Raw genomic sequence first — 11,022 nt, 5'->3', positions numbered from 1 at the left:
AAAGGAAAAAACTTGGATGAAATCATCGATCCACAAGGTAAATTATTATGATTTATTAGTGAAGATTTTATTTGACCCCCTGCATGGCACATTTTATTTATTTTGATGTTGATTTTGTAAATTAAAAAAAAGATGACATCTACAAAAGTTTGAGTGTCAGACATTGAGAACTGTAGGAAGAAGTAGCCCAGCAGGAATTTTTTCATATTGCATATTCTAATTTTTGTACTTTTTTGTTTGCTTGTTTTAATCTCTGGGAAATTCAATCATAATTTCACATTGTAAATTGCTCACTTGAATGGTAGTAGAACAAGGAAAAGCGCTAAGACTGTGCTGGCAGCATATGCAATGCTTCATAATGTAACATGATGGATATTGTTACTTCATTTTCCAGAGAAAATGTCTGTGGACAGTGGATCAGACACTGAAGAAGAGGTTGACTCAGCTGAGAGGGACGCTGAAACTTCATCTTCCAGATCACCAGGTGGGGATGGCAACAAAGAAGAAGAAATTGGTGAGGAACCACAGATGCATTCATTTCTGCCTTTTGTACAATATGTTGTTAAGACAGCAGTGCATTTTTAGATTAGTGCTTAGACATTTTAACTTACTCTCTAGTGTATTATATATATTTCTATTATATTCTAAAAATCTAATGTCAATTAGATTTTAAACAAATGCTTGGCTACTCAGAAGAGTCTCTATCAAGTTCTGACATCACTGAGGAAGAGTATGTTCCTGATTCAAAGGAATCAGGAACATACATCAGGAATGTATGTTCATCAGGAACATCAGGAAGAGTGACAGTCTAAAAGACAGTGACAGTTCTGAAGACAGTAAACAGCTCAAGAAGAGGAAGAAAAGAGCCCAGAAAAATACTTCTTCTCTGGACGTCCAACCACTTAGGAGAATACGTGTGACCACTTCTAGTTCCTTGACCACAAAAGATCCTGGAGAATCTTCTTCAACTGATGAAGATTCAACAGGATTCTCAATTTGTTTAGAAATGTTTTAAAAAGTGTTGCTAACAGGGCCAAACTAAATATTAACTGAAAATGAGGTAATTACAATACAGCAGCTTCTGATTTAGTGCTGTTAAGAAATTAGTACAAAGTTAACTGTTAAGCTGATCATTTGAAATGCTTGTATAAAGCAAACACACTGACTGCTTACACTGTTGAATACTCTTTTACTTAATTTACCTTTGTTTAGGTCAATTTGGGGTGACCAGGAGATGCACCACTGAAAGCAGTGATCTGCCCTCAGCAATAGGTACGAATATTTATAAGTCCGAAGAAAATTAGGTTGTAGATTTCTGATAAATATTGAACCTTAAGAGGCCACTGTCCTCTATCATTACTCTCTCATGTATGTTATATTTGTCTTCTGTCATTTATGCAACTTTTCAATGTACTCTGTACCTGATGATTTTGTCCAAGTCGCATATATTGTGAGATTTGTTTGGTTTCACAGAGAGGTCAGATGGCGAGGATCCGGCAGACATGGAAGTCTCTGGCATCTCTAACACACCTAAAGGTAGTTTCTCTTCCTCCTTGCAGGTTATCAATGAGCAGAAGCTTTTAGTGTTCATAGAATATGTCACATTATGAGGCGTAAACCTATTTCCAATATTTTCTCAATTGGGAAAATAATGAGCATTTCACAGCACTGTCTGTGGTGTCAAAATAAGGCGTCCTCATTTTATAATATCATGAGGATCACATAATATCTCTTCATATAAAACTTTAGAAAAACTAAATTTTCATTTGACTGCATATCCTCAAGCAAAAGTTTGGTTTTATTTCTCCTCCTCTATTATTGCTGCCTTGAACATTCTTCAAACAGCAAACAAAGTTGAATCATCAAAGGTAGTTTGGGTGATTATTTTAATCTTTCTGTTTCACTGCACCTATAAAATATTTCTAAAACCTGTAGTGTTAGGAGAACTCATCAGGCCCTGCGAGTTTTCCCTGGTTGGACTCTGTGACAAAGGGAGATTTGAGTTTCATTCATTAGAGATGTTGCTCTCTTAAGTCAGGCTCACCGAGTCTCCAGCCACCATCAAATTACTCAAAATGATCCTTTCAGTGAAGTCCTTTTTAAAATTTCTATTTTAAACAATTTTGTCTGATTTTTTTTAACATCCACCTGACCTTAATCATTTATGCTTGAGGTATTTAGTACAATTAATTCTGTCCTGTACCTGCTGATGCTTTTATAAGGGATGATGAGATTCATGTATTCACTCACTACCAGTTGTCAGCTTCAACAGTGACAACTATTGATGCTGACAACTGACCCCTTAAATATGAAATATTTTTTACTACAGCTGTCATAAAGAAATGTTTTCATACCTTTATAACTTGCTGTCATACAGACTGAAACCTTTTTTCATTGAAGAACACTGAAGTGCCCCTAATTATGTTTTAGGCCCACCACAAAAGAAGAGAGTCAAGTGGAACAAAGAAGAAGTCCAGGCAGTGGAGAAAACGCTGATGGACTGGATTGACTCTGGAAAGGTTCCTGGGAAAGCTCAGTGTATGAAATGCATTGAAACATCATGTCCTGTCCTCAACAACAGGACCTGGCAAGGTGTGAAATTCTATGTAAAAAATCGCATAGACGCATTAAAAAGAGAGACTTTCAAAAGAAGGTAAGACTTAAGATTTACCTTTTTGTTACCATCAAAGAAAATGGTTGATCAGTTACTGCCATTGTTAGCGCCATAACGCCGATTCTATTGAGTTTCTGCCAGGTTTCAGACAGCTGCAGGAGTCAACCTTTGTTATGCAAGTATTTATGCATACTGTAAGTTCATGTTCAGAATACATTTCATTTATGTACATGCATGTCGGAATGTATGTATTTATTTTTTTACAACAAGACACTGGAAATTGTGTAATAAAATGGTTTATATACAACTAGAAAATGGATCCAGTATTGATGGTTGGCATTAAGCATGTTACCAGGCAAGGTGTAATGTTAGAAATAATATTACACAAAAACAGATCTGATATAATGCTGTTTATTGACTTAAAATAACTAGGATTGCTCATATTTGAGAAACTGTTTGCAAAAATTACACATGCCACCTGGTGGTAGTGAAGGACACGTCCTCACCCGCAGGCAGAAACCTGGCAGATTTTAGTTTTCAAAATTTGATAAATTTTTATGTTACAGATGATATTTCATGTTCCAATGTCCCTTAAAAAATTCCAAACCTAAAACCAAGCCTTTAGCTCATTTAGAAAGTTGTGACCTCACGCGGATCCGCCTGGTCAGTGGGAATAAAGACGCCCTCACGGTTGGTGTTGTGTGCTGCAGGTGGAAACCAGGACGCTGAATGACAGAGTCGTAGAAAGATGGATGGATTCAGACGAAAACAGAATGAAAACGTCCCACATTCTAATCTGCTGAAAGTTTGCCAACGTTAACTTCCATAAGCCGCAGTAATTCACTGCTGAAGGAAGTTTTTTATCACTAATTTCAAAGTCTTATCTCAAAGAGGAAATGTTCTGTTTCCTGCTTCAGAAATCCTTTTGTTATGGACTGAATGGTCGTTAAAAACCTCAAAGAACCACCCAGATATTCATGTTTTCAGGAATTAAATGTTTTAAGAGCAGCTGGGCTTCTTTCAGTAAGTCCTAATCTCTTGTGTCGACTCATTTTAGGTTAATTTTACATCAAATGAGAGAAATGTGAGAAGAACACGTGATGTGAGCACAAAAAACCTAAAAATAATTCCGATTTTTAGTCATCATCAGGGTTTTCACTCCAGTGATGTGGGCCGACTGAATGACTGCAGCTTCAGTCATGAACAGTGATCTGAATTTGTGTCCACAATTTGTTGTAGCTGCACTTATTGTAATATAAGCCATGAGTTTTAAACTGACCCAGAAACCTCCCACACACACGTTAGAAACATCCCACTATTTTAATTGGAGTTGTTCATGAAAATGACAGGATCATTTTGATTATTCTTGAAGTTTTTCACCAATAGAAATGAGAAAAGTGTGATATAAATATGTATCCAGCTCCATAGGTCAGCACTTTGTAGCGTTTTGTCATCACCCAGGAAACGTCTTCAGTTCTGGAAATGACTGGAAGTAACAGGAACCAGGAAGTAATCGGTCCAACGTTTTGGAGCTGATTTGATCGAAGCCTCTTCAAGACGTGAAACGTAAAACCAGGACAGAGAGGAGATAGGAAGCCGACTCTGACACTAAGCACAGGACGTGGTTCACATCTCATCTTTTAGCATCACTTGGTTGGCAGGTTGGGGTTAAGTGCCCTGCCTCTCAGTGGCGGAGCTAGACTTTTTTCCAAGGGGTGGCCAAAGGGTGAGCAAGGCTTTATCAGAGGGTCCATATACAAATGGACCGTTCCATGGAACGAAAGGAAACAATATTTGTTTCCTTTTGTTCAAAATTAATTAATATAACTAGTTAGGTTATAATTCAAAGCTTTCATATGACATAACCTACTTACATTTCAGTCATTATAAAACTTAATGGTTTTTCTCATATTCTTACCACACATTTCAAGCAAGAGCTGGGAGATATAAAATTAGAGGGCAGCATGTCACTAAAACATGTTAAAAGAATCTGTCTAAAACACGATCTATTAGCACTAGCATGGCTAATATAATAAACGAGGCACTATGCAGCGGTACAACCATTTTGTTTTTTTTTTAGAAATGTATGACAAGTGCCGCCTCTCATTAGGAAGGTAACAGCGGTTACTGCTGAGCGTAAAATGTTGGAAATACCTGCAAAACTCCTGACGGTGTAACTCTAAATGTGTTTTTGGATCAAGCAGGAACCAACATGTCAGTTTAACCAATGAACAGCGTCGGCCATCGGGCTGCCTTCAGGGACAGTCGGAAATTACAGTTTTCCTGGCAAATCTTTGCCGATCTCATAAGTATTTTATTTTAAAATGACCATTTCCAGTGGGGTGGCACTAGGGGAGGCAAGGGCTCTGTTGGGGGTGGCAAGTGCCACCCCGGCCACCCCTCTGGCTCCGCCACTGCTGCCTGTGGGCACATCAACAGGTGCTATTGAACCCGCAACTTTCAGATTGTTCTGCAATCTGATTGGAAAAGTTGGAAATTGATTATAAATGACAAAATATAAAAAGGTTGAGACTTGAAATATCTTGTCCTGAAACACGTGGCAGTCGGAGTGAAGCGTTGCTTTAACGTGGCATCAGGTGAAACCTGCAGGTTGCTCCTTATTTTAGCTAAACACAAACAAAACGACTCTTCTAATGAAACAGACTAGAGCTGCAAAGCTGCCAAATGAGAAACTCGCATCAAAACCAACATGAAGCGCTCACATATGGCTCAGATTTCAAACGGGTGAAAATACCTTGAACAAACTTCCAGAGCGGCTTCAACACCTCCCACATTTACACCAAATCAAAGTTTCCCACCGAGTCACATCTGCAGCTGACTCTCTTTGTTTTGTGCCTGAGTGTTTGTGAGTGAAGTGTGTTGACTAAATGAAGCCGTGTCTCTCTCTCACGCTGCCCATGCTGAGCGGCTTCAAACACAAAACGCTGCAAACAGCGGCGCTCTCACTCAGCCAAAAGGAGCAGCTGAAGAAACAAATTTAAATTCCTGTTAATCGGATTAAAAAGTCAACTGAATATCCAACAAGACAAACAGCACAGAAGCTTTATTTACCGAGTCCGCTTGTAGTTGAGATCAGATTTATTTCACGACGATCCGCTGCTGTTTTTGGAGGGAAAGAATGAATTTTCCCAGAAATCAGAGGGACAAGATCTGCATGTTTCCTCAGGCAAACAGCAGCAGCTGATCACCAACCACCACACAGATCACAGCGAGAGAGCAAATTACAAGGAACAGCTGCTTTTAAAAGATATTACATCTAAAGTTGGACATTTATAAATTACTATCTGGTGACTTAACTGACCTAAAACAGAAAACATTTAGCCTGATTTATTGTCTGAGGTTGAGGAGAAAGCTTTAGTTTCAGCAACGCCTACATTCAGGGTTTTCTGTGAAGCTCCACATTATTTATGGAGTTTTCTCCTATTAGTGGATTTTCCATAGAGCAGGTCTGAAATATGCAGAAATGCTGACATATGGAGGCTAAATTGGTTTTGATGGTCTATTGGCTGCTGCTGGCAAAGCAGCCAATCCTGGAGCTCCACTGATGCTGATTGGCTGAAGCCCAAAGAGTTTAAATAAGGAAGACAGTAGATGGAGATGCTTTCTGCAGGAGGAGATGGTTTCATCTGAACATATCAATCTGTTAAACTAAGAAAAGTTTTTTCTTTAAGAGCGCAGAAGGTAATGATTTGACTAGACCGCAGCCTATCGATTCAACCCGCCTGACTGACCTGACAGGAAGAAGTCAGACAGAGGAACAGCAGATATCCTGGACGTCTTTAAAGTTGGGCTGAATAAGTTTGTGAAGTAATTATCACCTCAGTCCAGCATTAGTAGAAGTGGGATCATTTCACACCTGTCTCTCCGCGCAACAAGCAGATAAGCTCAGTGTAACAAGCAGATCCAACACTGTGCTTCTGAATGCGTCTGATGGAAATGATATTTCTATTACACAATAAGCTTATCTTTCCTTTCTTCAACTGCATCTCATAATGGCCTATTATCCACGGCTTTTCATGCTTGATTACTAAATAGGATTTCAAAAGCTTTGCAGGAGTTTGCCAGCAGCTTCCAATGAGGCAGAGAATTGAGAATTGATTTGTTATTGAGCAAAGAAACCAACCCTCTCCAGCGCCTCCCCTCCCACGTCCCCGGATCCGACGGAGCTGCACCGCTCCCTCGGATGTACATGACAATTTTATCCAAGGCTGTCATATTTCATTGGAGTTGTTTTTCTGTAGGAAACAAAGAAGCGGTGGCCCAGGTTTTCTCTCTGTTGGTTTTGAGATGCAGCAGTGAATTCTCGTCTTTGTGAGGACAGAAGGAAAGCGTGGCGGTGAAGACAGATATTTAAGTCCCTTGGCGCCTTCATAAAACCTCGTATACTGCAGCATCCTCACAGCCAGGCCTGTTCCCACACTGAGACGGAGCTGCAGTCACTTCCTGACTGTAGGCAGCCGTCCCAACGCAGAGCCGGACTCAGAACAATGCTGCGGTTCAGCTCCACTCTGTGGCTGAAACACAGAGAAAACGCATCAGATGCTGATTGCCTCAAGCTCCCTTTTATTAGGGAGCGCCACGCACCTGCCTCCGCGCTCATCTGCCAACACAGGAGGACAAAACATCAGCTGTGCATAACGGGGAGAAGATTCCTACCAGAGGCCAACGCTTTTCCATTTCTGTGTAAACAGAGCACAATGCCTCATGGTGATCATAAAAACATGCAATGTTTTCATTTCTTCTTCTGAGAGAATAAACCACCAGCCAAACAAAGACTGACTGTCTGGTTCTGTCCAATGAAAACAGAGGAAAGTTCTCAGATTGATTCTCGTTGAATTGAATCCCCAAGAGCTGCTGAAGGCTGGATGGCAACCAGGGAAACAGCAGGACTGGAGACCAGACATGATGGTCACTGTTCAAGAGAACGGACCAGAAACCGGATCCAACCTCCAGTCTGACTGTGAGGACAGACCACTGGGAATGTGGGCATCAGTTTTATTGAAGGAGAATATGAGGAATGAAAGTTAATCATCTTTCCACCGATGAGGAGATGATGCATCACCACCACATTTTACTTTACATTCCAAACATTTATTCAGAACAAATTATTTTACTAAACTGATGGAGCGATTTTCTTTTTGCAGATTTGCTCAGCTGTGTGAGTTGTTGTCACCTTTATGAGGCTGAGGTAGAGTACATGACAGGAAGACCTGCAGCCAAGTTAGCGGCAGGAATATCCAAGTCAAATGAGGGTAGAGACAAAGTCAGGGCCGACGAAGTTCTCCGAGACGATGACTGATGGGAGTTTGATAGACGAAGTGATGTTGGAGGTGCAGATGAAGAAGACATTGAGGGTTTCCTGCCTCAGAGCAGAAGCACAAAGAGCAGTTGGATGTCAGACATCTGGATCTTTTTACATGAAGCAGCTTTACTGAAACGTTTCTGCACCAGCAGATTCCTTTGTGCCGTAAACAGTATGTTGCCTTTAAAGTGTGCTGTTAAACAGGGAAGCATGCAGAAAGAAGTCATCTTTAGCATCTTGTAGTTTTCATTCATCGTTCACATTAATGTGAAAACTCTTTGTTGCACATGTTTAAAGGCTGCTGAATGGTGGCTTCATTCACTCACCTTCAGCCAGTCAGATTATCATGTGCTGAAGGCTTCCACTCAGGGTGCACTTACTTTCTGGAGTGTGCATGTTTAATTGGCAGGACGCCGAATCCCCAGAGGGGTGAAATCAGATTAGTACTGAAATCCTCTGGCAGGAGTCACACATCATCTGTTCAGGCAAATTGCAAAGCGATTCCTTTGGCAGCGCTTCGACTTGATATCTTGACTGATTCAATCTTCTTTTGCCCAGCAAACAAAGGCAGGGAAGCCCGGGGAGGGAAAGCTTCTGCAGCATTGTGCAGCGCTGAGTGTGAGGAAGATGCTTAAAGGCGTTGCAGGTAATTGTCTGCAGAAAGTGTCGGCCTGTGGCTAAACGGCTCCATCAGGCAGGCGGACGATTGTTGTGCAGAACTATTGTTGTCCCGTTTCTCATTCCGGAGTCTTCCCTCTGCATTTAACTGCAGAAATGGGACGAGCCAAACTTATCTCCCATTCATCCACCTGACTGACTGTTTATGAATGCAAAAACTAAAAATCACAGTTTCAGCCTCAGTGAGTCAGAGCAAAGTGACTCAGCCTCCCTGGTTCCTGACTACAGCCAGATTCTGCACATCTTTTTTAATTATCTCAATAAATTACACATTTCTGTGCCAATTACTGAAACTTTGCTATCATTGAATTAAATTCAGTTTATTTATATAGCACCATTTCACAACAAAGATCATCTGAAGAACTGATCCAGCAGTAATTAATATGAAAATGAAAAGTTAACATCACAGAAAGCGTTTCGCTGTTGTTGGGATCATCTGGGCTGAAGGAGCCTCAGCCAATCAGAACCGGACCAGATGTAGACGAAACAGAAAAATAATGAGGGAAAAACAAAATTAACCGCTTTAGAAATAACAGCAAATAATACAAATTAGACCGGACCGGACCGGACCAGGGCTTCTGGTTCTGCTCCTCCGTCAGGTCCGGACCGGACCAGGGCTTCTGGTTCTGCTTCTCTCCGTCAGGTCCGGACCGGACCGGACCAGGGCTTCTGGTTCTGCTTCTCCGTCAGGCCCCTGGGGTTTGGACCGGACCGGACCGGGCTTCTGGTTCTGCTCCTCCGTCAGGACCGGACCGGACCGGACCGGACCGGGGCTTCTGGTTCTGCTCCTCCGTCAGGCCCCTGGGGTCCGGACCAGGGCTTCTGGTTCTGCTTCTCCGTCAGGCCCCTGGGGTTTGGACCGGACCGGACCGGACCGGACCAGGCCTTCTGGTTCTGCTCCTTCGTCAGGCCCCTGGGGTTTGGACCGGACCGGACCGGGGCTTCTGGTTCTGCTCCTCCGTCAGGACCGGACCGGACCGGACCGGACCAGGGCTTCTGGTTCTGCTCCTCCGTCAGGCCCCTGGGGTCCGGACCAGGGCTTCTGGTTCTGCTCCTCCGTCAGTCCCCTGGGGTTTGGACCGGACCGGACCGGGCTTCTGGTTCTGCTCCTCCGTCAGGCCCCTGGGGTCCGGACCGAACCGGGGCTCTGGGTTCAGACGGGACGTTTGGACCTGAAGTTCTGGTGAACAGTCCATGGCCGGTCGGCTTTCAGGCCCAAACTCTCCGTAATGATATGGGAATAAATCTGTGTAACATCCAGAACATTAAATCAGACTCAAACTGCAAATGTAAAGTTGTATTTTTCCCGTCTTTAAAAACAGAGGAGCTTCATTTTTCTTGCATGTATTCCAAGATATTGATATTCATCCAAAACGCAGCGTTGGTCTGAATTTTCAGGGCTTATCATAGACTGAATGCAAATGTCCTTCCCGGTTCTTTGTGTGTGCATGGAGCAGTCAGCCATTACAGAAGTTCTCCCACTATTTACATAAGTCAAGGGACCGCATGAAAAAAATAAAAAGTTAAATCTCTGGATTTAAAGTGCGAAGCCGTTTTATTCTCATTGTGTGGATGGTGGACAGACTCTGCTGTTTTCTGGAGAAGCTCCTCTTCATCTAAACATGGAGCAAACAGCGCTCTGCAGCGCCGACCTGCTGGCAGCAGTTTATGTCCAGCATGTGTGGGGTCTGCAGAGGTGCTCTGATCCTGATGGTTCTGTTGATAATGCAGTCATTTCATTCAAAAGGAGCTCCAACCAAAGACTTATTGAATAGAAATAAACACTTTACAGAAACATAAATGATCATTTCTGCTGATATTTTATTTTCAAATCCTCTATAAGAATCAGTGAAGTAACATGAAGTTAAGGGTTAAATATTTCACTCCATTGAACTTTTTCACGATGCTCTAAACTCCTGGCTGAACTGGTACAGGGAGGATCCGGTCTGCTCCCCGCGGAGTAAATTAACGCAGCGATAATCAGTATTTATACTGCAAAAATCAAAGAGTCTGGACAGAATTGGTGCAGAAGGTTGATTTATTGGCTGCTGGACTCCAGAGGTTTTGCACGTTGTTCTCTGACGGCAGGTTCGTCCAGAGACCAGCCACCTGTGAAGCTCTGCTCTCACTCTGTGAAGTATCGTTGTGGACACTTTAATGGACTTTCTTAGCAGGATTTTTAGTATTAATTTCACAGCTGTGTAGCTGCAGCAGGATCTCATTTGTTCAGGACAAACATGGTTGCTGTGACTCTTTGGCTCAGAGACGCTACAGAAAGTCCAGTTTGCTGCGCAGCTAATTGTCCCTGAAATGCAGCAGGCTTTCATAGTTTTATATGCCAAAAAATATTTCTCTCCCGTTCCACAGATTATGAGTTCACAGAGGAGCTGTGCCTGATGAGGCGTTA

At 42.3% G+C, this 11,022-nt stretch overlaps 1 long non-coding RNA gene across 1 annotated transcript; it reads left to right on the top strand.

The window, feature by feature from the left end:
• The first annotated feature begins 430 nt into the window (after positions 1–430).
• Positions 431–2,807, top strand: LOC129354047 (uncharacterized). The gene is made up of 4 exons (XR_008605115.1): positions 431–514; positions 1,213–1,272; positions 1,474–1,536; positions 2,431–2,807. It is a non-coding gene; the product is annotated as an uncharacterized LOC129354047 (long non-coding RNA).
• The last annotated feature ends 8,215 nt before the right edge of the window (positions 2,808–11,022 follow it).

Source organism: Poeciliopsis prolifica, unplaced genomic scaffold (assembly GCF_027474105.1).
Source record: "Poeciliopsis prolifica strain line A6 unplaced genomic scaffold, Auburn_PproV2 SCAFFOLD102, whole genome shotgun sequence".
Taxonomy (NCBI): domain Eukaryota; kingdom Metazoa; phylum Chordata; class Actinopteri; order Cyprinodontiformes; family Poeciliidae; genus Poeciliopsis; species Poeciliopsis prolifica.
Note: the sequence above shows the minus strand (reverse complement) of the source record. Positions and strands in the feature narration are given on the sequence as shown.